Consider the following 21,303-nt stretch of genomic DNA (forward strand, 5'->3'; position numbering starts at 1 on the left):
GCATGTTTTCATTTCACCCACCCAAGAATCCAGTTATTCCAATTATCGCAATCTCATTTTCCAGATGAAGACACTGAGGCTTAGAGAGCTTGGTGGGTTTGTCTTAGGTGACATTGCTCGCTAGACAGACATAGAGCTGCCATCTGAGGCAGGTCTGCTCCAGAACCTGAGACCAGTGTGCCAAGGACCCTCTGAAAGAGGCGTCTTGAAGGCCACCTGTGCTGTCAGCCCACCTCGGTCTGCTGCTGGCAAATGCACCTAGGGTGCGGCTAACGACCCCCTCCCCTCCTCCCAAGTCCACTTTCCCCACTTGCTTAGAAGCCATTTTACATGTTTTATTTTTCCCAATCAAAAATAGTCTGAGTCACTTGGAGCTCAGCCAGCCTGGCCTTAGAGGGCCCTGGAGGCCTGGTGAGGTGCCCTGGGGACTAGGCTTCCCTGCTGCCCAGCTCCCTCCCACTGGCGAGTCTAGATAGGGTTTCCACAACACTGCGTTCTGAGGGGCGTCTGGGAAGAGGGTCCTGAGAGTCAGAACAACCCTGTGAAGTGGCTGCTGAGGTACCAAAGTGGGGGGTGGGGAAAAGGGATGGCGCCTTCAGGTTAGGAAGGGAGGAAATATGTATTTAGCCAAGAGCTACGATATAGCTATTATGCAAAGGCCCACATTAGATCCTGGAAAGAGGGGGCTATAGCAGGGGGAGAAATGATGCAAGTGCAAACATCATGCAAGAAAACACACACACAAACACACAAACTGCACCAGGGAACAGCTGCTCCTACGGTAATAACTTCTGGTTCTCCTTCACCGTTCTGCAGAGCCCTGAGCTCCGACAGTACAAGGTACTGCCCTGCCACCGAGACCACAGGCCAGGGCACGCAGACCATCATGACCTGCTACGGCCAGTCATCCTCAGACTGCGTGCAGGTCCAGAGGACCAGGGGAAGGGCAGCTGGCCCTGCGCTGGGAGGTGAAAGGGAAGACAGGTGGGCTGCAAGGCGGAAAAAAGGGAAAAGGGAGTGGGCAGAAGGAACAGACCTTGCCAAGGCACGGCTGCTTCCTCAGCACCAGCGGCTCTGACGCAGAAACCGGGAGGTGAGAGTGAAGGCCAGAACCCATGCACACAGCCAGTAAGCTCCAAAAAGTGGGTCCGGGCTGGCTCTTCTATGCTCGTGGCCCAGTCTCTTGTGACGTAAGGGACGAGGAGAAGCTGTGGGTGAGTGGGCAGTGCTGCAGGCTGTCCGTCAACTCCATGGTGAGCACCTAGGAACTCTTGCCATGCTGGGGCCTTCAGGGACCTGCCCGGCAGGGGAACAAACATTCATTAATCGAATAACCCCACAAACAATTGCCAAGTGCACTCTGTGACAAGTGCTGCCGATGAGCAGGAGGACGGGCTGCTGGGACGTGCAGCAGAAAGACCTGTGCAGAGTGGAAGAATGGGCCAGAGCACAAATCCCTGCTATGGCACGTACACCATCAGTCAGGGCTTCCTCACATGGTGTCTTTGGGATAACATGATAACACCAGGGCTGTATTACCCCAGCCCTAAGACAGAGCAGTTACCCACCAAGCTGAGTCATGGTGAGCAGTCACTAAGCAGCAGGTTATGACAAGGGCGCTGATAAGAATGGTGGCGTGAGACCTAATCTTCTTATCAGGGAGGTCAGGGAAGTCTTCCAAGCAAGAGGCAGGCAAATCAGCTGAGATCTGAGGGGTGAACAGGCATGGGCTAGGCCAACCAGTGGAGGTGCACTCCATGCGGAGGGGACAGCATAGGGTAAGTCCCTGCAAGGGACGGCAGCATCACATGCAAGTCCAGGCAAGGAGAGCCTGCTGGAGCACCTTGGTCAGCAGGACACTCCGTGTTGAGAAGGGCTCTCTTCCGGGAAGCCTCCCCAGATTACTGTGAGCCCCCGAATAACAGCTTCATTCCTGGCACAACTTCCCAGTTCTGTGGCAGAACTAGGAAGCGAGGATGACACCACAAGCATCAAGCTGAAGGCCCCAAATGAAAACAAGGGAATTTATTTGCTGGCAACGAGGTGCATGATGCTAGCTCCCATGGGGAACACAGGAGGAGGTCAGAGCCTCTTCCTGTCTGTGCTATTCCTCCGTGTTCACTGCGGACTTTACGAGGGTCCCCGTGAAGACAAAGATGCCCTTGCGCACCTCCACAAAGGACCACTAGGTATCCTCATCCTCCTGCCAGAAAAGCTCCTCAGCCGGACTGAGGGGGAAAGGCTGTCAGAGAGTGGTTGGCAACAGTCAATATTTTGACTAATTTAGGAAATCTGGGATTCATCCAGGGCCAGTCTGGATGGATCTCGTTCCTAAGTATTCCTTAATGGATTATTTTTCATTTTGAATTGTTATTATTACATCATCAACAACAGGAGCTAAAAAAATAAAATAAAAAGTCAGGGGGCAAAGAATGCAGAGAAGAGATGTCCCTGAGGTCTCAGTATGCTGGGAGACACAACAGCAGTCAGAGACGCAAGCCCAACACAACTTCTCCTGCATGCAAAGCTGAGAAGAGGGTGGCCCCAACAAACTCACCAGCCAGGAAACCTCCAATTTCAAGTACATGTGATCACGTTACAAATCTGTTGTTCAGCTGCACAAACAGACTTTGCTACCCTCACTCTTTCAACAAACACTTCCTGAGCTAGGTGTGTTGTGCTGGCACTGGGAACAGAGATTGTGTGTGTGTGTGTGTGTGTGTGTGTGTGTGTGTGTGTGTGTGTGTGTGTGGTCTCCACCCGTAAGGAGCTCAGCTTATAGAGCACTACAGATAAGTAAATCCACAGTTACACTGATAAGTGCTTTGCAAGACAGAGACATGCAGGGTGTTCTGAGAGCCAGGAGGAAGGTAACCTCCAGGTCATGGAGGAGTGCGGGGTGCAGAAGGGTGGTATCCAAAAGAACATTGGGGAACTTGAGCCAAGTTTCCAGATGAGGAGCAGGGGCCAGGTCATTCCCAGGAGAGGGCCGCACACTGATAAAAGCACCAAGAGGCGACGGCTGTTGGTGAAGGGCTGAGGTCAGAAATGCGGGTTAGGAAAAAGGAAAATACGGAAGGTGGCCAAGGGCCAGATGATGAAAAGGCTGCAGGCTTCCTGAAGGGGCTCAGCTTTTACTACCTTAGCAACAAGGAGTTCTTGGAGCGTTTGAAGCAGAAGAAAGCTATGATCAGACGTGTGTGTTAGAAACATTTTGTTGATAGGAGTGTGGGGGGTGGAATGAGGAAGGAAAAAGATGGACACAGATGACCAACTAACAGGCTGTTGCAAAAAAAATCCAAATGATGAGTCCTAAACAAAGGAGTGGAGAGAGGAGAAAGGACTGTGTTGACAAATTATTATAGGAGACAGGCTCTTCAGGACATGGTAACAACGGAATATGACATTTGAGGGACAGCACAAGCCCAGGATGACTCCTAAAGCAGAGACAACTGAGGGGCTAGACCAAGACAGGCAGCACAGGGAAAAGATGCATGTGGCGCTCGGGAGGGAACAGAGGACTCTGGGGTGCCCTGGGCCAGACCGCTAGGAGTGTGGGCTGGGACGAGGCCGGCTGGATTTGGAGATCTGGGAGTCTGCAGACAGAGGTGAAAGGTGGAGGAGCTCACCCAGGGAGAACACTAGGGATGACAGGAAAGGGACCAACCCAAACCCAAAGCTGAGGACAAAGAAGAGAGAACCAGCAGAGCAGGCTGTGGAGGCTGGGGTCTGAGAGGCTGGGGGTGAACCAGGCAGGTCAGGAGAGGGCGACCCTGGGTGCAGATGCCCAGCACCAGAGCAAGGGAGGCCCAAAGAGGGGCCCTCGCTGGAGAGGGCAGGCGGCTAGGTGTCAGCAATGGCAGCTGAGTGATACAAAGTGAGGTGCTGACGGCTCAGCTGAAGGTCTGTAGTCACCCCAAGAGGACTTTTATGGATTTTCCCCCAACAGGCTCACTGTCTCACTTCATTTCTTGGAGAGGCCTTTCCTGACCACCCTAACTAATCTATCAGCCGCAACCCTCTGCACCCCGATCTTACGTTATTTTCCTCAGAGCATGATCATCCCTGACAGCACATTCTGTATCTCATATACGTAGACTATCTGCCTCATGACAACAAAGACCTTGTCCTGGTTCACCTCTATAACCGCGATGCCAAGAGCATGTCTGGCACACAGAGTCCCGGGTTCATTAGAAGCCACAAATAATTAGTGAGCACATAACACACTGCAAGCCTGATTCTGCGCTAGATGCTGGGGATACAGTGATAAACGGAACAGACTAGGACCCTGCCTTTGGAGCTTGGAGTCGGAGGTGAGTGGAGAGAAATGCTAAGTGTTTAAACAAGAGTGACATTGTAATTGTCACAGTGCTAGGACTGGAATCTGACTCTCATGCCTTCTAGTGATAGTTCCTTTCCAAGCCCAAGGCTTCTCCAACTAAATTTTACCTGGGGAAACAGTTAAAGTAAGTGTTTGAGGTTTTGTCTCAGTCTCTTCCAGACTTCCCACACTTCTTCCACCCTTTTAAGAGATTCCTAAGGTGTGGAATATACACCACAGGCTCTGAATATTTAAGCTGAAGGGCTCAATCTATCTCCAGTCCAGACTTAGGTGAGAGGAAACAGGGAGCACCACAAACCAGAGGTCACCCAGACCTGGGTTCAAAACCCTTTACCTTGGGCAGGTAAGGTATTCACCCTCTTTATGACTTGACTTCCTATGGCTAAAATGGAAATACTAATTCCCCCACCACAGGACATTGCAAAGATGAAATGACATGATGCATATAGAGTACTTAGCACTGTACTTGGTAAGATAATGAGTGTTCCATAAATCATGGCTCTAAATCAGTTACACCTGTTGCTTTTATTACTAGATCTCTAACTGCTATATTCACACAAACCACGTAAAAAAAGTACTTAGAATTCAAACCAAAGAAGGTACACTTGAGATACTCAGAGCACAAGTTGGTATGTAGTCGAATGACTTGAGGAATTGTCTCAAATTCCCCACACTTGTACAGACTCTGCAGTAATAAGTTTTATTTCAATGTTTGGTCCACTCCATTTTCTTCTCCAATGTATACAAATGCAACTATTCCCCCAACAGATCACATCTTGTCTCATGGCAAAAGTCCAAACACGGGCTGGATGCTGTGGTGCAGGTTGTGACAGAGTTATGAACACCACACCTCAAAGGGAGCCTAAGTCCACAATCGAAAGCCCAGTGTACACACAAACTCCCAAACACAGCTTGACTTCAAAGGAGGAAATGAGAACTGGTCTCAGCACGCTTTGCCTGCCTCAAAGCTAAAGAAAAGGTTATTCTGACATGCAAGTACCTACATCTTATGCGTCTCCCTTCTTTCACTCCAAACTCTCTATCAGTGGTCTATTTTAGTAACATCTCCATTCTTTACCCCCTATTTATGTCTGACCCCACGCAACCTGGCTTCCTCTTCCCTTCCCCTCTCGTGGCATTACATTCCTCAAGGTCATCTGTAAAGACCTTGTCACAAACTCAGCAGCCTTCCTTCAGGGCCCTTCTCCCTGGTCTCTGCTGCCCCATCCTCTTCCCTTCCTGGGACTCTGTCGTCATGGCCTCTGGGGCTCTTCCACCTTCTTCCTCCCACCCCAAAGTTATGCACAGTTCCTGAGGCTGAGCCCTCTGTTCACCTTGGGGCGAACTTACTTAACCGATGGCTTCCATTCTACATCTCCAGACTTTATCTTCTCAGCCCAGGCTTTAGCGCTGCATTTCTGATTGTCTGTTGGACATTTCCTGGGGATGAGCCACTGTCAGCTCGAATTCACCATATCTAACACCAGATGCAGCAACTACCTCCTTTCACCCCAACACCCACATTCCTGTCAAGGGTACCATTGTGAACCAATCAGGTTTAAACCTTCACTTTCTTTGACTGTCTCTGAAGTCTAAAAAGACTAGAAATCCTCTTGGTTCTCCCTGTGTAATATCTCTCCTATTGATCTTTGCTTCCATTTTAACTACTATTAGCCACACGACACCAGGGCGGGGTGGTTGCTGCTGCCTTCTAACAAGGCCCATGCCTCTTGTCCAGTTACCAGATGAAGGTTCCTAAAATGTAAACATCACTTCTGCCACTTCGCTTCTTTGCCCAAAATAACTTCAATGGCTTCCCATTGCCTTCAGGCTAAAGTCTAAGGGCCTTAGCCTAGCATGCAGGGTCTAGAAAAGGAGTTGGCAAACCACAGCCCACAGGCCAAACCCCGCCCACCACCTGCTTCTGTAAATAAAGCTGCACTGGAACACAGCCACACCCATTCATTCCCATACCATCTGTGGCTGCTCCATGTTATCACAGCAGAGTGACGTAGCTGCGACAGAGGCAACATGGCCTAGGAAGCCAAAAATATTTAGCATTTTGTCCTTTACAGAAGAAGCTTGCTGACCCTGGACACCAGCAGACCCTGCCAAAATTCTTGCCCATGACTCTTCTGGATGAAGCTTTTGCTCCTGTTGGTCGGTTGCTGAGCCCACTTTTTAAACACCTTATATCCATGTTCTCAAGCCCTGAAAATCTTATTTTACTCTTCCCTGGACTTTTTCCAATTTACCTTTTCCTTCAAAACACAGGCAATGTTCCACCTTTCTGTGAGCCCAGCCACATCTATCCCCTGCACCACTGGCTTCTCCTCCTCTGGCCTCCCTCTTGGCCTCTACCACAGACACCCACGGGGAGGCCTCCCTTCTCCTGCCTGTACCATAGGCTTCTCTTGGGTCCAGGCCTGGGTGCTTGCACAAAACACCTGCCAATGACAACCACCTTGCCCTTCATTCCAAATACCAATCCTCACCAGCATAATTAGGTAAGAAGGCATCAAACAAACTTACCAACGAAGGCCTAGGATTCCACATTTGAAAAGTTAACCTTGGGTCCAAAAGCATGCACTCTAGTCAGCACCACCTAAAAGCCAATGAAATAAAAGTTTAGCTTTAAAAGAGAATATTTATACATTTTCTTTAAATTCATAATACCCAATAACTTTTGATTTACCATCCTCCTGGATACCCATCTCTGCTTCTTTGCCTAGAAAATCCCTGCTTCTCCTTCACATCCATTGGATAACCTTTCCCTGGAAGCCTCCTCATGTCCCAGGCAGGCCAGGTACCCCCTCCTCTCAGCTCCCATGGAACTCCGGTGACACGTCTATGGTAATACATGGCACATCATGGCTTAATTTCTTGTTTATGGGGTCAGGGAGTGGCTTTCTAGACTTTAGGCTTTTCAAGAGAAAAGACCTGTTAAATTCACTCTATCCCTTACCCCCACTGCCTAGACCATGATGGGCATTTAGACAGTTCTCAATAAATATTTGTAAAATGGATAGAAAAACAACCTACTTAATTCATTAACACACACCTGGGTACCTAAAATTCTGCTATGCCACAATTGTCACCATAGAAATGCATGCCTCGATCCTATTGCTTTTAATAGGCAATGGTTTAACAGGAAGGATTAATGAGATTAATCTAAATGCACGCCTTTGGAATGACACTCCCTTGGGCAGAAACCTTCAGAGGCTCCCAGAATCTAAGAAGGCAAGCCTGACTCTGCAGCCAGGATGCCAGGCCTGTACCAACTGGCCCAGACTGATTCTGCAGCCACAGCCTGGTGGTTTCCCCCATGGACCCTTCCATCCAGACAGCCAGACACACTGCCCTCTTGGTGGGATGTCTTCACATTATCTACCCGAGTGCCAGCCATCATCCCAGACCAAGTTCACAGTGAGGCCACAAAAAGTGTTATTTTTTCCTCTCTACCTTTTAAAATTGTGGTAAAATACATGTAACATAAAAGCTACAATGTTCACCACTTTAAGTGTATGGTTCAGTAATATTGAGTACATTCATACTGTTGTGCAACCATTACCAACATCCACCTCCAGAACTCTTTTTTTCTGCAAAACTGAAACTCTATGCCCATTAAACAATAACTCCCCCTCCCCACTTCCCTCCAGTCCCTGGCACCCAATAAGTTTTTGTGGACTGAATGAATAAACGAATGATGACACGAATGAATGTCACTCAATCCTCCCCACAAAAGCCAGAGTACTGTCCCTTTCCCCTGGACTCCCATGGTACTTAACTTCACATTTTTCTCAGATTTATTCCAATCAATCTCAAATGATCCTTTTTTGCACAATTATGTTCCCCTTATGTCAGGAACTGCGACTTATTTGCAAGGTGAAGCTCAGGTCCAATAGTGTGCATCTGGCCTGTCCTCCATGTCCTGCGGCTTTGACACCAATGAATCAGTCGCTCTGGACTCCTCCCTTCACTTGGTTTCCAGGACAGCACCTTCTCTGGGTCTCCCACCACCCCCACCAGTTGCTCTTTCCCTTTGCTTGTTCTCCCTCCTCTCCCCAACTCTTACGTCAGAGTGTCCCAGGGCTGTCCTCGCTCTCTTCTCTCCTCTGTCACTCCCTTGGTGATCTCACCTCTAATGCTGACGATGGCCACATTTCTCTCCAAGCCTGGACCTCTCCTCTGAACTGACTAGTATGTCCAACTGCCTAGGTCAAGTAAGAAGTCAAGTAGACGGGAGCTCTGTGTAAGGATGCTGTCTCAAACTTAACATGTCCAATGCAAAGCCCTGAGTTTCCCCAGACCTGCTTCTTCCACAGTCTTACCCACCGCCATTTAAGACAATGATTTTCCAGCTGCCCAGGCCAAAAGATTTGGAGTCATTCTCGTCTCCTCTCTTTGTCTTTCATTCCACAGCCAATCCTCATCAAAACTGGTTTTCACCTTCAAAATGAATTCAGAATGTGACCATTTCTCAACACCTCCATTGTAACCATCCTAGATTGCTGTGCCAGCCTCCCAATTGGTGCCCTACTTCCCCACTGCTACTCCTGGAGTCACTCCTACCTCCCCCACAGAGGAGGAAATGTGGTGCAACGTGAATCAGATCATGTCGTTCTTCCCTTAGATCCCTTCAAGGCCTAACAGCAAGGACCATGCCAAGGGACAAAAGCTCCTGATGCAGACCCACAGGCCGGGGGCCTGTGCCCTCCCCTCCACCTGTCTCTCCGCCGGCAGCCCTGGTTATGTTGCCTATTATCATTTCTCAAACAAGGATGTTTTTTAAAGGGAGGGAAATGCAACCAATCAGCTTCCTTTTCCAGTTAGGGTACCACAAGAAGCCAACAACACTCACATTTCTCCAGAAGCAATAGGGTATGTCTAGTTTGCCGCCACTTAGTAACTAGTTTCCAAAAATAGGACTAGCCTTCCAGAGACTCTTCATTTACCTCCTTGGTGGTGGGGGAGTCCTCTGCAAGCCCCACTTCTCCCTGCCTCTACCTCGCCAATGCTGTGGCTGGAGGTGAAGCACAAACACAGGCACTCCGGACTCTAGCTCCAATTGTGCCACCTCTAGTCACTTATTTTCAACCACAACCCCATACAGTGCCTGGAATGATTTTAATAAAATCTAACTTTGATCAAGACTCCTGCTTGAAACTCTACAAAGAGTTTCTTCATTGCCAAACTATGCATTCTTCAAAATCTATCACAGTAAACCATGGTAAACAGTCTTTTTTATTTTTCTCAACAGATGCATTTCTTTTGCCTTCTTCTTAAAAAGATTCTGCTTGCCCCAGTAGGGGTGGGCACACGATCCAGCCCAGATTAGAGAACTCCACTCCCTGGCAACAGTGATTGGTCCAAAAGACACACACAGCACCCAACCTGGGCCAATCAGAGCCTTCCTCTAGAACCAATACACAGATGCAGACAAAGGAGCTGCCCCCTCTCCCCCACCCTCCGGACTATTCCCTGCGGCTGTCAGCAGCTGTGCCCCACGGGGAGGCAGCCTTCGTCAGGAAGACTGATGCCAACACAAAGAACAGAAGGTAAGGAGTCAGCCAGACCACAGGCAGCACCCATTCCCATTTCAGAAGCTATTCCTTTCGTGCACTCCTACAGCCTCCTTTCAGTTATGGAGCCAGTAACTACCCACTGATGCCCCAGCTAGCTGGAGTCCCGACAGGCCTATCACACTGCTGCCTGTACCTGTGCCTGTCCCCACACTGTTTCCTCTGCCCAGAATGCATGCTCTGTGGATTTTTGCACAGCAGTCAGACTTCCTCTGTGAAGCCTTCTTTGAAGGGAAGCACAGCTAGTCCAGTCTTCCAGATGTGCTCTAAAATGCCTGGAATGCAGCCTCTGTTGCACTTAGACACCTCCCTCTGCCTTCCTAATCTCAGAGGTAATTGCCCAAGCTAGAAACCTCGCACTTCCTCACTGCCCATGTGTACTTCCCTCTTCTTCCTCTCTGCCCTGTGTCTACTGTCACAGCCCAGGACCTCAGTACCTCCTGCCTGGACCCGGGCAGCAGCCTCCTGGGCTACCACTGCCCCCCCCCCCCAACCCACACCGCTCCACACCGCTGTCAGGGCTGGGCCTTGACAGCCCTTCTGCACCTGTAGAACCAAACCTTGGGTATCTAAACTGGCCCCAACCTACCTGCTCTCACTCTCTCAACCACTTCCACTCCCAGGAAGACGGAGCAGACACACGTTTCCCGATTCCACCTGCTAAGTGCAACTAAAACCCGTGGACATTATATGCAAAACAAACATAAGACGACTTTGAATGGCAGAACGAAGGAGACAGACCAGTTAGGGATCTCAGGACCCAAGAAACAACACAGTGGTAAGCTTCCTGCATTTCATTTTTGCCTCACAGCCCAGACTTGGAACTGAGGAAAACAGCAACCCAGAAATGCCAATAGGCACAGGCAGAAAATGTCCCACAAATCTCCCTCTAGCAAGACAGAAAACTTGCAGATAATAACCACTCTATTTCAGCCAAACACCACAAAAAGTCCCATGGTCCCATCCGCACCCATACCAGCAAAGTACAAGTGGCATCCACAACAAACCCACAGATGGCCTTTACACTCAGTGGTGAAAGATAGAATGTTTGGCTCCCAAGACTAGGAACATGGCAAGGATGTCCACTCTCACTACACTTATCAACACAGGACTAGAAGTTCTAGCCAGCACAGTAAGGCAACAAAAGGAAACACAAAACATACAGATTGGAAAGGAAGGATAAAACAATCCCCACTTGCAGATGACATGCTGCTTATGTAGAAAATACTGAGGAATAAACAAAAAAATTCCTAGGACTAATTAGTGAGTGTAGCAAACATGCAAGATACAAGATAAAAATATAAAAATCAACTGTATTTCTATATACTAGCAATGAACATGTGGACACCAAAATTAAAAATACAATACCATTCACAACTGCTAAAGGCAAAAAAAAGAAATACTTAGGTATAACTATAATTTATCCCAACTAATGGTTTAGCCATATGAGTCCACCTGTACCATGAGGGCAGGGCCAATATATTAAATATGATATTTATTTTGCTTTCCAGTGAAATCCAAATACCCAGCCAGGGGCCCATCACCTGGTAGGTGTGCAATACTTATTGTCACAGCTCACGTCCTACCGTCTTTAAGATGGACTATGTTCCCCTTATGCTTCCAGTAATATCATGGTCTGTTAAAAGTCCCGTCTCATTTCTGCCTTGGCAGGTCATGAGTGTCAAGGAAGTACCAGGGAAACGGTTTCCACTCCCACCCCCTAACACATGCATGTTGTTACCCTCCAGCCAGGGCCTCCCCAGTGCCTGCGGGCAGCAGGGATTGGAGATGGCCCCTGTATGCATCTTTCAGCTCCCCAGGGAGCACACTCGGTCCTTCCCACATCACTCCAAAGGGTCCCAAGGTTTGGTCCAAAGGCCCCAGAGGGCGGTAGGAGACCACCACCAGTGCTGCCTCCCCCATGCTGTGTCCAGGAGGAGCGCACATGCCCTCCCTCTGTCTGGAGGCTTAGTCATGAATGAAAACTGCCTGTCTGTGCCAAGGCAAGAACTTTGGGCTGGAAGAGGCTGTGGGGTACGGGACAGGGCCCTGAGGACATTCAGATAGCTTTCTCCAAAACGTTTCCCTGTTCTCACCCCTGAGGGTAGAAAGTGAGACGAATCCGCATTCGGCAAAAGCCAGAACCTCCGAATGATCTTGACTCCTCTCTTTCACTCACGCCCCACTACCGAGCCCATGGCAAAACCTCCCGCCACTCACCGGATGACAGCAACAGCCACTCTCTCCCTGTCCTCCCTGCCCCTTCAGTCCACTCTCTAAGACGTAACTCAGATCCTGTCATTCCTTTCAAAACCCTGAAATGTTCCTGGATCTGCTGTGCTTGCAGTGACCCCAGTGGCCTGGACCCCGTGGCCACCCTGCCCTCACCTTCTCTCCCTCTGCTCCTCTCCAGTCCCACCACTCCAGCCACGCTGGCGGCCTTTGCCCTCCTATTCCCTTTGCGACAAATGCCCTTCCCCCAGCTAAACACACAGCTCACTTGGCCGCAGTCACCACCGTGCCGGTTATGCTCCGAGTCCCCAGGATCCCCTTGCTTTTCCGGGTGGGCACAGGGCCGGCTTCACTGGCCGTTAGGGGTGGACACGTGACTGGGTTCTGACCAACAGGTGGGATGCATGTCCGCCTCTTGCAGACTGGTCCACCAAATCTTCCTCACAAAACCCTCACATCCGGCGGCATGAAGGGGAAGTGAGAGCCCTGAGGAGGGCAGGGACACAGGGGGGCCAGCCTGGTCCCTTGATGACCACAGGGAAGGACATCTGCTAACCAGGTCAGCCACAGGAGAGTTTTTCTGTACAAGAAATGCAGTTGTATCCTGTTGCTACAGTGAGATTTAGGGGTTTGTTACTTAACCTAACAATTTGGTCTCCTTCCCAAAGAGGCCTTCTTTGACTATTCTATTTAAAATCCTCCCAGCACTTCTTAGCTGACCTCTTTGCTTTATTTTTCTCCATAGTCTTCCCTACCACATAGCGTAATGTATATTTAATTTATTATTATTATTTTTTCTCTATCTCCCCAAATTAGAATGTAAGCTGAAGGCTTTTTTTCCTTTGCTGTATACCTTGGGTCTAGAACAGTTCCCAGCATGTTATAGACAATCACTCATTGCTAAATGAATGAATAACTGAATGGACTCCAAGGCTAGGAAGGCCTGGTTGAGTCCCAGCTTTGCCATTTACTAGTTGTGTGAACTGGGGCAAGTGACTCTACCCTTCTAAGACTCATTTCCCTTATCTTTAAAATGGGAGAGTAACGGCACTTCCCTCATAGGGACTGGGAATAATTAAGATCATGAACATAACTCCCTTAGCTCGGAGGCTGGTAACAGCTCAGGCTCCACAAATGCTAATTGCTGCTGTTACCAATTCAAGGCCAGGGGACAAGACTGGGTTTCGGGCCCTGGCATGGTCACTGGTAGGGCAACATTTCAGAAAGGCAGGGGCTGAATGGATATTTACGTGCACAAACTCTTCCTGAAGAAACCGTGGCAAACACCTAGGTAGTGAGATCCAAGAGCTGCCTAAAAGTTCTCAGTAAATTGCCGACGACGGGAGAAACATGACAAGTGGGGGCAGGGGTGATGACAAGTGTGTGCAGAGTCTGCAGAAAAGTGCTTCTGGGGAGCGAGCACCACCCAAACGATAAGAGATCACTTTGTGCCTTTTAAGAAACAATTTTCACAGCAAAGCTTGAGAAAAGAGAGAGGCCTCTTGTATCGTGGGGACAAGGTAATAAGGCTATAAAAATGGAACTCAAATAAACTGCACACAGAGCCCACATGGGCCCAATTTTCCAGGGAAAATAGCGGTTGCAGAGCATTCAGATGGGGGAAGTCACACTTGTGCCTCAGCATAGCAAACAGCTTTCAAAAATCATTAGGCTGCAGAGAAGCCACCGGGTCTGCCAACTGAGCAGTGTCAGCTCTCACCTGCCCCCTCTGTCACGCTCACCTCTTTCTGCAGAGGAGAGGGCAGGGACAGCGATACCCAGTGGCTGCCTTCCTCCCAGAGTAGCAGTGGCACACGCAGTCAGGAGAGGCCCTGCAGCAGCTCTAGTGCCGGCCACAGTGCGGCCTCGCTTTGGCCCAGACCTGCTCTCAGGTCGCACCTCCTGGAGCTCTCTGCAGCTCTAGGCCTTGCTGACGCATCCCCCCTTGAAACTCTCTTCCTGTAACCCCCCACCCCCACCTCTGCCATCCATCCTGACCCCTCTTCCACCTCGTACCCCTGAGTGTGGTCATCGAAGCCTCTAAACCAATGGCATCTTCCTGTCTTTCTGGGTCTAGTGCCTGTTCTTCCCCCACATCAGAGGTGGGACAGCTTCATGGTCAGAAGCACCATCTGGGCCAGATGGACTCTGTCTAATCTTGGGTGCACTGCAGTGTAAATCTGTGGAGTTAATTAATTGCTGTACGTCTTAGCTTCCTCATCTGCACAATGGAGATAGTGATAGTACTTGTCTACCATGAGTGGGTCATGTGTGGATTAAATGAGTCAATACATATAAAGCTCTTAGCACCATGCCTGGCACCTGATACACTCCATAAAGTGTCATTTCCACACTATAACCATTATTACACACGACAATGCTTCAGCCAAACCCCAACAGCCCCAAGTCCTTCCACCTCCACCTCTTCTACTCAGGCCTTTTCCCTTAGCTAGGAATGTCCAGCCTCTATTTCAGCCTGTCCTCCAAGGTGACAAAAGCAACCACCTCCATGAAACCTTTCTTGATTACTCTGCCCTAGTGCCTGCTCCCCAGTGAAATAGAATCCCTCCTTCTTTAACAAAGGGGGGCTGACTTCTCCCAGGGCCCTCTTCTTAACCTCCCTTGAACAATCAATCAGCAGTTTTAAACTTGTTTTATCCTTCCCCCTCCCAGATTATGAGCTCCTCAGAAACAAGGGTGCATTGGGTTCTTTCTCCCCAAATTTTTATTCCCTACAATTTAGTACAGTGTAAAGACTCAGCAAGCATTTGCTGGACTAAACTGAAACACAAAGCCTAGAGCCTGGGTCTATAGTAACAAAACACCAAAGACTGAAACAATACAAACAACAAAGTGGCAAGTCAGAGGAAGCCCTCCCATTACTCCAAAGCCAACAAGATCTCAGGTTCAAAACAGTACTGCGGACCAAGGGGGTGTGTGTTGTTTTCATTCTAGTCATTTCCTAATGGCCAAAAAAGAGCCACATCCTTTGAGCAAGTTTGCAACCTGCTTCCACTGCTAGTAGCACTTTCCTACCAGCTCACTCTCACTTAAGGAGACATGTTTTTTCTCAGAAATCTTATTTACATTTTTTTTGTCTGTTTTAGGGCATTTCTAAAAATATCCTTAAGAAGAGATCACTGTTTTGTTTTATTTTGTTATTTTTTTAACCAAAGCATCAGATGTAGGGATACAGAATTGCTCCGTTTTTGCGTGTAGATGGTTGGGCAGAGGATTGATGGGCTGCCCTCCACACTCAGCAACACGTGAGTCACGAATTACTTGCATACATGCAGCCTTTCACTTATGTCTAATTTCACATTACCGCTACCTTGCTTCTTCATTCACGAGAAATCCAACAAAGACGGTTCCTAGCACTTGAAGTAAATTTTTAATATATCTTGACGACATTCTTCTTGAAAAAAGCCATTCTGATTCTCTATCGAATCTTGGGCCACTGCCATTAGCTAGACAAATGCCAACTTAATGAAATGATTCCATAATACACAGAGATGGTTTAATGTAGCATTAGCTGAAAGAGCAAAAATTAGAAGCAATCTAAATGCTCCATAACAAGCGCATGGCTTATTGAAGACATTTCCTTGATAGGATATTATGCAGCTATCTTAAATGAGCATGGGGAAAACCAAGGGGCCCCATGGAAAAGAGCTGAGGAGGTGACATTAAAAGTAAAGAGGATGGAAACTGTGGGCTCACGCCACCAGGGTCGCCCCCACTGGGGCAATTTAGGCCCAGGGTTTGAGCTCAGATGCAAGGGAAGTTAGGGGAAAGCTGTGAGGAATTCTCGGCCAACAGGGCCAGAGAGAATGGCAGTGGCCACAGGGAATGAGAGTCCTGGGCACAGGCAGGGGCCCTGCTTAGGTTAGGGGTGCAGAACAGGAGATGGAAAGGCTCCGCGAAGCCCAGACGATTTCAGGAATTCCATCCCCAAGCAGGCAAGGGGAATGGGAAGAGGACCCTCCCCAGGGTTGCAGAATGAATCAATTCCTGGATGAGAAAACAACTTTCAAACCCTTGGGACACTCAATGTCAAGCTTTGTCCTTTCCACAGTGTGGCCACCAGGCTCCCACCTGACAGCCCAGCTCCCCATATCTCTGAGGCTAATGCTGACCCAATGCAGCAGGGATTTAGCTTGTTTGCTGCTAGCATGGCAGATAAACAAACTGAACCCCCAAGAGACTGAGCACCTTAGCCAAGGCCTCTAACTTCTCAGTCCCCCACACTTTTTTAGTTCAGCTCAAACTCTGCTGCCCCAAGGGTTTTCTGCTGCCTCCTGAGAGCAAGGCCTCTGCATGCCACATGCAGATTCCACAAGACAACTCCACCTCTGGAAGAGAAAACGACTGCAGAGCTCCTCCCCACATCCCGGTCCTCCCTGATTCCTAGCCCTACCCCATCAAAATCCCCAGTGTGGACCCCTGTCAAATGTTTAAGAGGTCAAAGTCACTGCCCTGGCATTTAAGGTCCTCCCCCAGACGGACCACACTGCTTACCTAACCATGTCTCCCGAGGCACTCACCCTTCCCGTTCCTTCTGCCACCCCCAGGAGCCACGCTTCCCCCACCACTCCAGATCCCTACAGGCCTTTTCTCCTGCGTCCCTTCTCCCAGCCTCCTCCAAACACATGGGTCTCACACACACTGTCTCGCTTGAATGATCCCAACCCCGCAGAGCCCAAGTAGCCAGAAGTCCAAATTCTCCTATGTGGAACAGTTAGGTCACCTAGATGCTGTCTTCCAAGGGACTCTTCTCCCCAGGTCTGCTCTATATACCACTAGAGACTATCATTTAAGTGGCTGTCATGCTCTCCCTTGACACCTCTTGGGAGTCGGTACAAACATTAGGCACTGATGCTGGAGCCAGGACCCCTGGTCAGGGTCCTGATGGATTAGAGAGCTTCTTCCACCCACCACAGCTGCTGGCAGGAAGCCCTTCCTAAGCTCCTGCTGCATGCCAACTGGGGATGCAGGGCACCTGAGATACAAATCTGAACAGGCCAGGCTTTGCCCCGCAGGAATTCAGACTTGAACAGGAAAAAGTGTGAGATAAGCCCCATTAATGCAGCATGATAAACGCCAAGCAGAGAGAAAAGTCACAAAGAGAAGAGGAACACAGAGCAGAGGTGGTGGTAATTTAATTCAACCTGAGAAGGGACTGGCGAAGGGCTCAGAGAAAGCCACATTCGAGCTGGTCCTTGAAGGATAATTAACAACAACAATAAAAACACTGGCAGCCAACATTTATTGGGTGCTTCCTATGTGCTAACCACTATACCCAACACTTCACCTGCATTAATACAAACTCATCTAGCCCCTACCACCAGGCACTGTTCTAGGCACTGGGGATAGAGCAGAGAACACAATAAACACTGGTGCCTGCCTGCATGGAGTTTATGTTCTATGGAGAAAAAATGGACATTAAACCAAATAAGTAAAATGTATAATATGTTAGATGGTGATAAGTGCTAAGAGAAAAAATAAGGCAGAAAAGGGAAAGAGGGAACATCTTGGGAACAGTGGGCCAGGTGGTACAATTTTAAATCAGGAAAAGACCTGAAGAAGGTGAGCAAGCTAGCCATACACACATCTGGGGAAAGAATACTCTAGGCAAAGGAAACAGCCAGTGGGAAGAGCATGAACAGGAAGCATGCCTGGCATGTCTGAAGAACAGCAAGGATTCTGGTGCAGCTGGAGCGGAGCAAGAGAAGAGGGGCAGGTAGGGCCAGCATGTACAGCTGCAAAAGTCGTGCACTGCATAAACCGAAGGCACTACTCACACACACCACAATGAGCTATGCTGAACCCAGCCTGATCAACCATGCACTCTGGCCCCGGGGTGGGAGAGCTAAGATTGGCTTTTCCTCTGAGTGGGACAGGAAGCTACTGTGGAGGGGATTGTGAGCAGAGGCCTGACCTGATCTGACCCCCAGTCACAGGATTTTTGTGCGGAGAGTGCATAGTAGCAGGACAAGACTGGAAGCAGGAGACTGCTTTGGAGGCTACCATGATCACTACACTCAACTATACGTTGTCTTATCCTCCCAGTCCCACAGGGTATGTTCCATGAGTACTCATTCACAGATGAAAAGATTAAGGCTCAAGAGAGATCTGGAAACTTGCCCAAGGCCACTGGGCTAGTCAGTGGCAGAGCTGCCAGGTTCGGGAAGCAGGGGGACGAGTGCATTCCAGATGGAATGAACAGCATCAGCCATGGAGCAGGAGCTTGGCAAGGCCTGGCACACTTGCAGAAGGGCAGGCTCATGGTTTGGGGAGGTTAGGGCCTGGGGACATGTGGCAAGGGCAGCCAGCAAAGGCCTATCTGCACCCTGCCCATCCTCACCCCAACACCCACCTGCAGCATCCAAGCCGGCATTGCTCCCTAGACCAGAGCGACTGCCTCCTACCTAACCCGTCTCCCTGCTGTGCTCTTAGACGTCCCCATGTCAACCCACAGGCAGCCAAAAGAACGCTTAAAAACATAAGCCAGGTATTATTCTCTTACTCTCAGCACTCCAATGGCTTCCCATCATGCCAGGCACACAGTAGACCCTCAATTAAAGCTGAATGAATGGGCAACTCTCTCATCCCGACAGCCTTATGCAGGCTTGTCTCAAAACTAGGGAAAGGCCCACTTCTTCCTTTCCTCCTTGGCAGAGGGAGGTGACTCCATGCTGAGGGGTCCTGCCAGCCAGGACCAGTCAAACCAAGGCCAGGCCACTGTGTTAACCAGTCAAAACACATGAGGAGAGAGAGGGGAGCCATTCAAACAAACTAAGGGGCAACTTATGGATTAAACTTGTCTTTTTAAGCAAAATTGCTTACTCTAGAGCAAACTGGACGTACTTCACCATGTTGTGGCCAAGTAAAAGAAGGTCTGCAGACGTGTCTGGGTTATGAAGATTGCAACGGGCACTCTCCAAGTGGGAGCCATGGCTCTCTGCGGCCAGGCAGCACCAGGTCCCCAACGTGCCTGACCACGTTATCACAGTGACAAAGATGGTGTGACAGCTGCCAAAGGCCACAGAGCCACAGCTCGAGGCAGGAAGTCTCGCTGAGTCTGGCTGTGAACTCAAAGGGCAAACCCAATGGCCCTACCTTCTCTTCATGCTGGGTACAGTGAACCCCAAAATTACCTTGGAAACTGGGGAAAACCGTGGCACTGAGGCTAAAACAATACTTCATAGATTTGAGCCAGTGAATATTTGGAACAAAAAGTATACATTTCCCAAAGGATCACTGTTACCCTCAGGGTTTAAATCCAAGTCATGGGAAATATACACACGTACATACACACACACATATGTATGCCTGTATGTAGATACATTTTGAAAGGAAGGTAACAGCAACCAAAAAAATGAGGATAGTGACAAGCTACCTGCTCCTAAGAAAACTGCATTTAGTAACAAAGAGTCTTCCTAGCGAGCCTGGCAGGGGTATTAAATGATCACTGTGCAATGACTTATTCTCTAGCTAAAAGTCACAGTCCGTGGGTGGGAGAGGAAGGCTCTGAAAAGCCAGGTGATTCCCCAGTCCCCTTTAGGAAGGAAAGAACTTGAAAATTTTCCATACTGCATCACACGGGTATGAGATAAGCTTCAAAGGCTGTGTGTTTTGAAAAGAAGATGGGGAAAAGGCTAGAAAAGCACCATCATATGTCTGCAGGAGAAAGGACACTGCTTCTCTGTGGAGTTGAGGGTCCTGAGGGTTCCCAGAAAGAGGGGACAAAAGAGCAGGACAAATGGCCAAGCCTCCAGACCTGACAGGGCAGTATAAAGGAAGACTCAACAAGGGTACTCAGGGGAATCACTCCAGTTTGCCTGACACCAGGCTTTTCTGGGTGGTCCAAAGCCAAGCAGACAGTGATGCAGAAAGGTCCTCTGAGCGTTGGCGGTCAAGCGCCTCAGAAAGAGCAGCAGCAAGACAGAATATTCTTACTGCATGCAAAGGCCAGACTGAGCCACCAGGAAAGGGACTGGGGGTGGCTGGGTGACGGGAGGCAAGGGGGAGTTAATTAAAAATAGTTCCCTGAAAATACCAGTCCAATGTCCTAGCTGGAGGGACACTGAGATTCTGGACCTCACTAAAATTTGAAAATAATAGGAAAGAAAATATAAGTTCGCCCTCAGACAAAGCTGCAGCACGCACAGATCTGGACCCCTCCGTGGAAATTGGCTCATCACTCCTCAGAAAAGATGGCTGTTTGCCTGGGGTGGTCCAGAGATGGCAACTGGAGTGACCAAGAGAGCCAGCCCCTAGCTCAGGCCCCCAGCTTTTGCTTTCTCCACCTGAAGGCCCCGGGCTGGCCCAGGCTGACTGAATGGGGGAAGCTCAGCCCTCTCAGGGGGTCTGCTCAATCTCATCCCTCCCCACCAAAAAGCCTGGGAGACACAGAAGGAGCCAGGCCTTGGGATCAGAGATCTGGGCTCCTGTACCAGCTCTGGTCCTCCATTACACACAGGCACGTGCAACCTCCTCTGGGGCTGTTCTTACAACCTGTAATTATCTTCTTCATTGATTTCCCTGTCAGCTGCCTCTCTCTCCTACTAGAATGAAAGTTCCGTAACAGCCGAGACCAGGTCTGCCTCGCTCATCACTGTACCCCCAGCCAGCAGCTAGAACAGTGGCTGTCACATTGCAGGATCTGAACAGATGAATGAATGGCTTGGGAACTGTCTGGCTTCAAATACCAAGGCATCATCTTCAAGAGCCACACCTAAGACAACCCTGCCAGGTGTGGGCCGAGTGCCCAATGGAGGGCCCAGAGCCTCCCCCAAGGTTCTGCAGCCAGCTGAGCACTCACACCCCTTCCCTGCAGTCCTGACCCCTTCTCTTCACCCATCCTAGGAGCACTGCTCAGGCCACAGTGCAATGACAAAGAGGAAGGGAAGCTGCCCAGGGAAAAGGACAATGCACTCTCTTCAGTCTGGAACAATGTGGGTGGGAAGAAGCTACAGCCAAATCAACAAAGCCGTGAACATGAACAGAGAACACTAGAAATGGAAGGGGCCTGAGAGAACCAAGGATAGGGCCACCCAAGTCCAGGATAACAGAGTCAGGGGCACCTGAGGTACACATGAATAGAGGATAAAGGAAGAAATGGTGGCACAGTGAATAGAGAACCTGCAA

The 21,303-nt window shown here is 49.4% G+C and overlaps 1 protein-coding gene across 1 annotated transcript in view; it reads right to left on the reverse strand.

Annotated features, from left to right (window-relative positions):
• Positions 1-21,303, reverse strand: part of ARNTL (aryl hydrocarbon receptor nuclear translocator-like) — a 102,898-nt gene that overhangs the window by 66,115 nt on the left and 15,480 nt on the right. Inside the window, exon 2 of the mRNA XM_012654383.1 lies at positions 6,875-6,947. The gene's annotated coding sequence lies outside the window, so the exon portion shown is untranslated. The remainder of the gene's footprint in view (positions 1-6,874; positions 6,948-21,303) is intronic.

The sequence above is a fragment of the Propithecus coquereli genome, unplaced genomic scaffold (genome assembly GCF_000956105.1).
Source record: "Propithecus coquereli isolate 6110/MARCELLA unplaced genomic scaffold, Pcoq_1.0 Scaffold44, whole genome shotgun sequence".
In the NCBI taxonomy this organism is placed as follows: domain Eukaryota; kingdom Metazoa; phylum Chordata; class Mammalia; order Primates; family Indriidae; genus Propithecus; species Propithecus coquereli.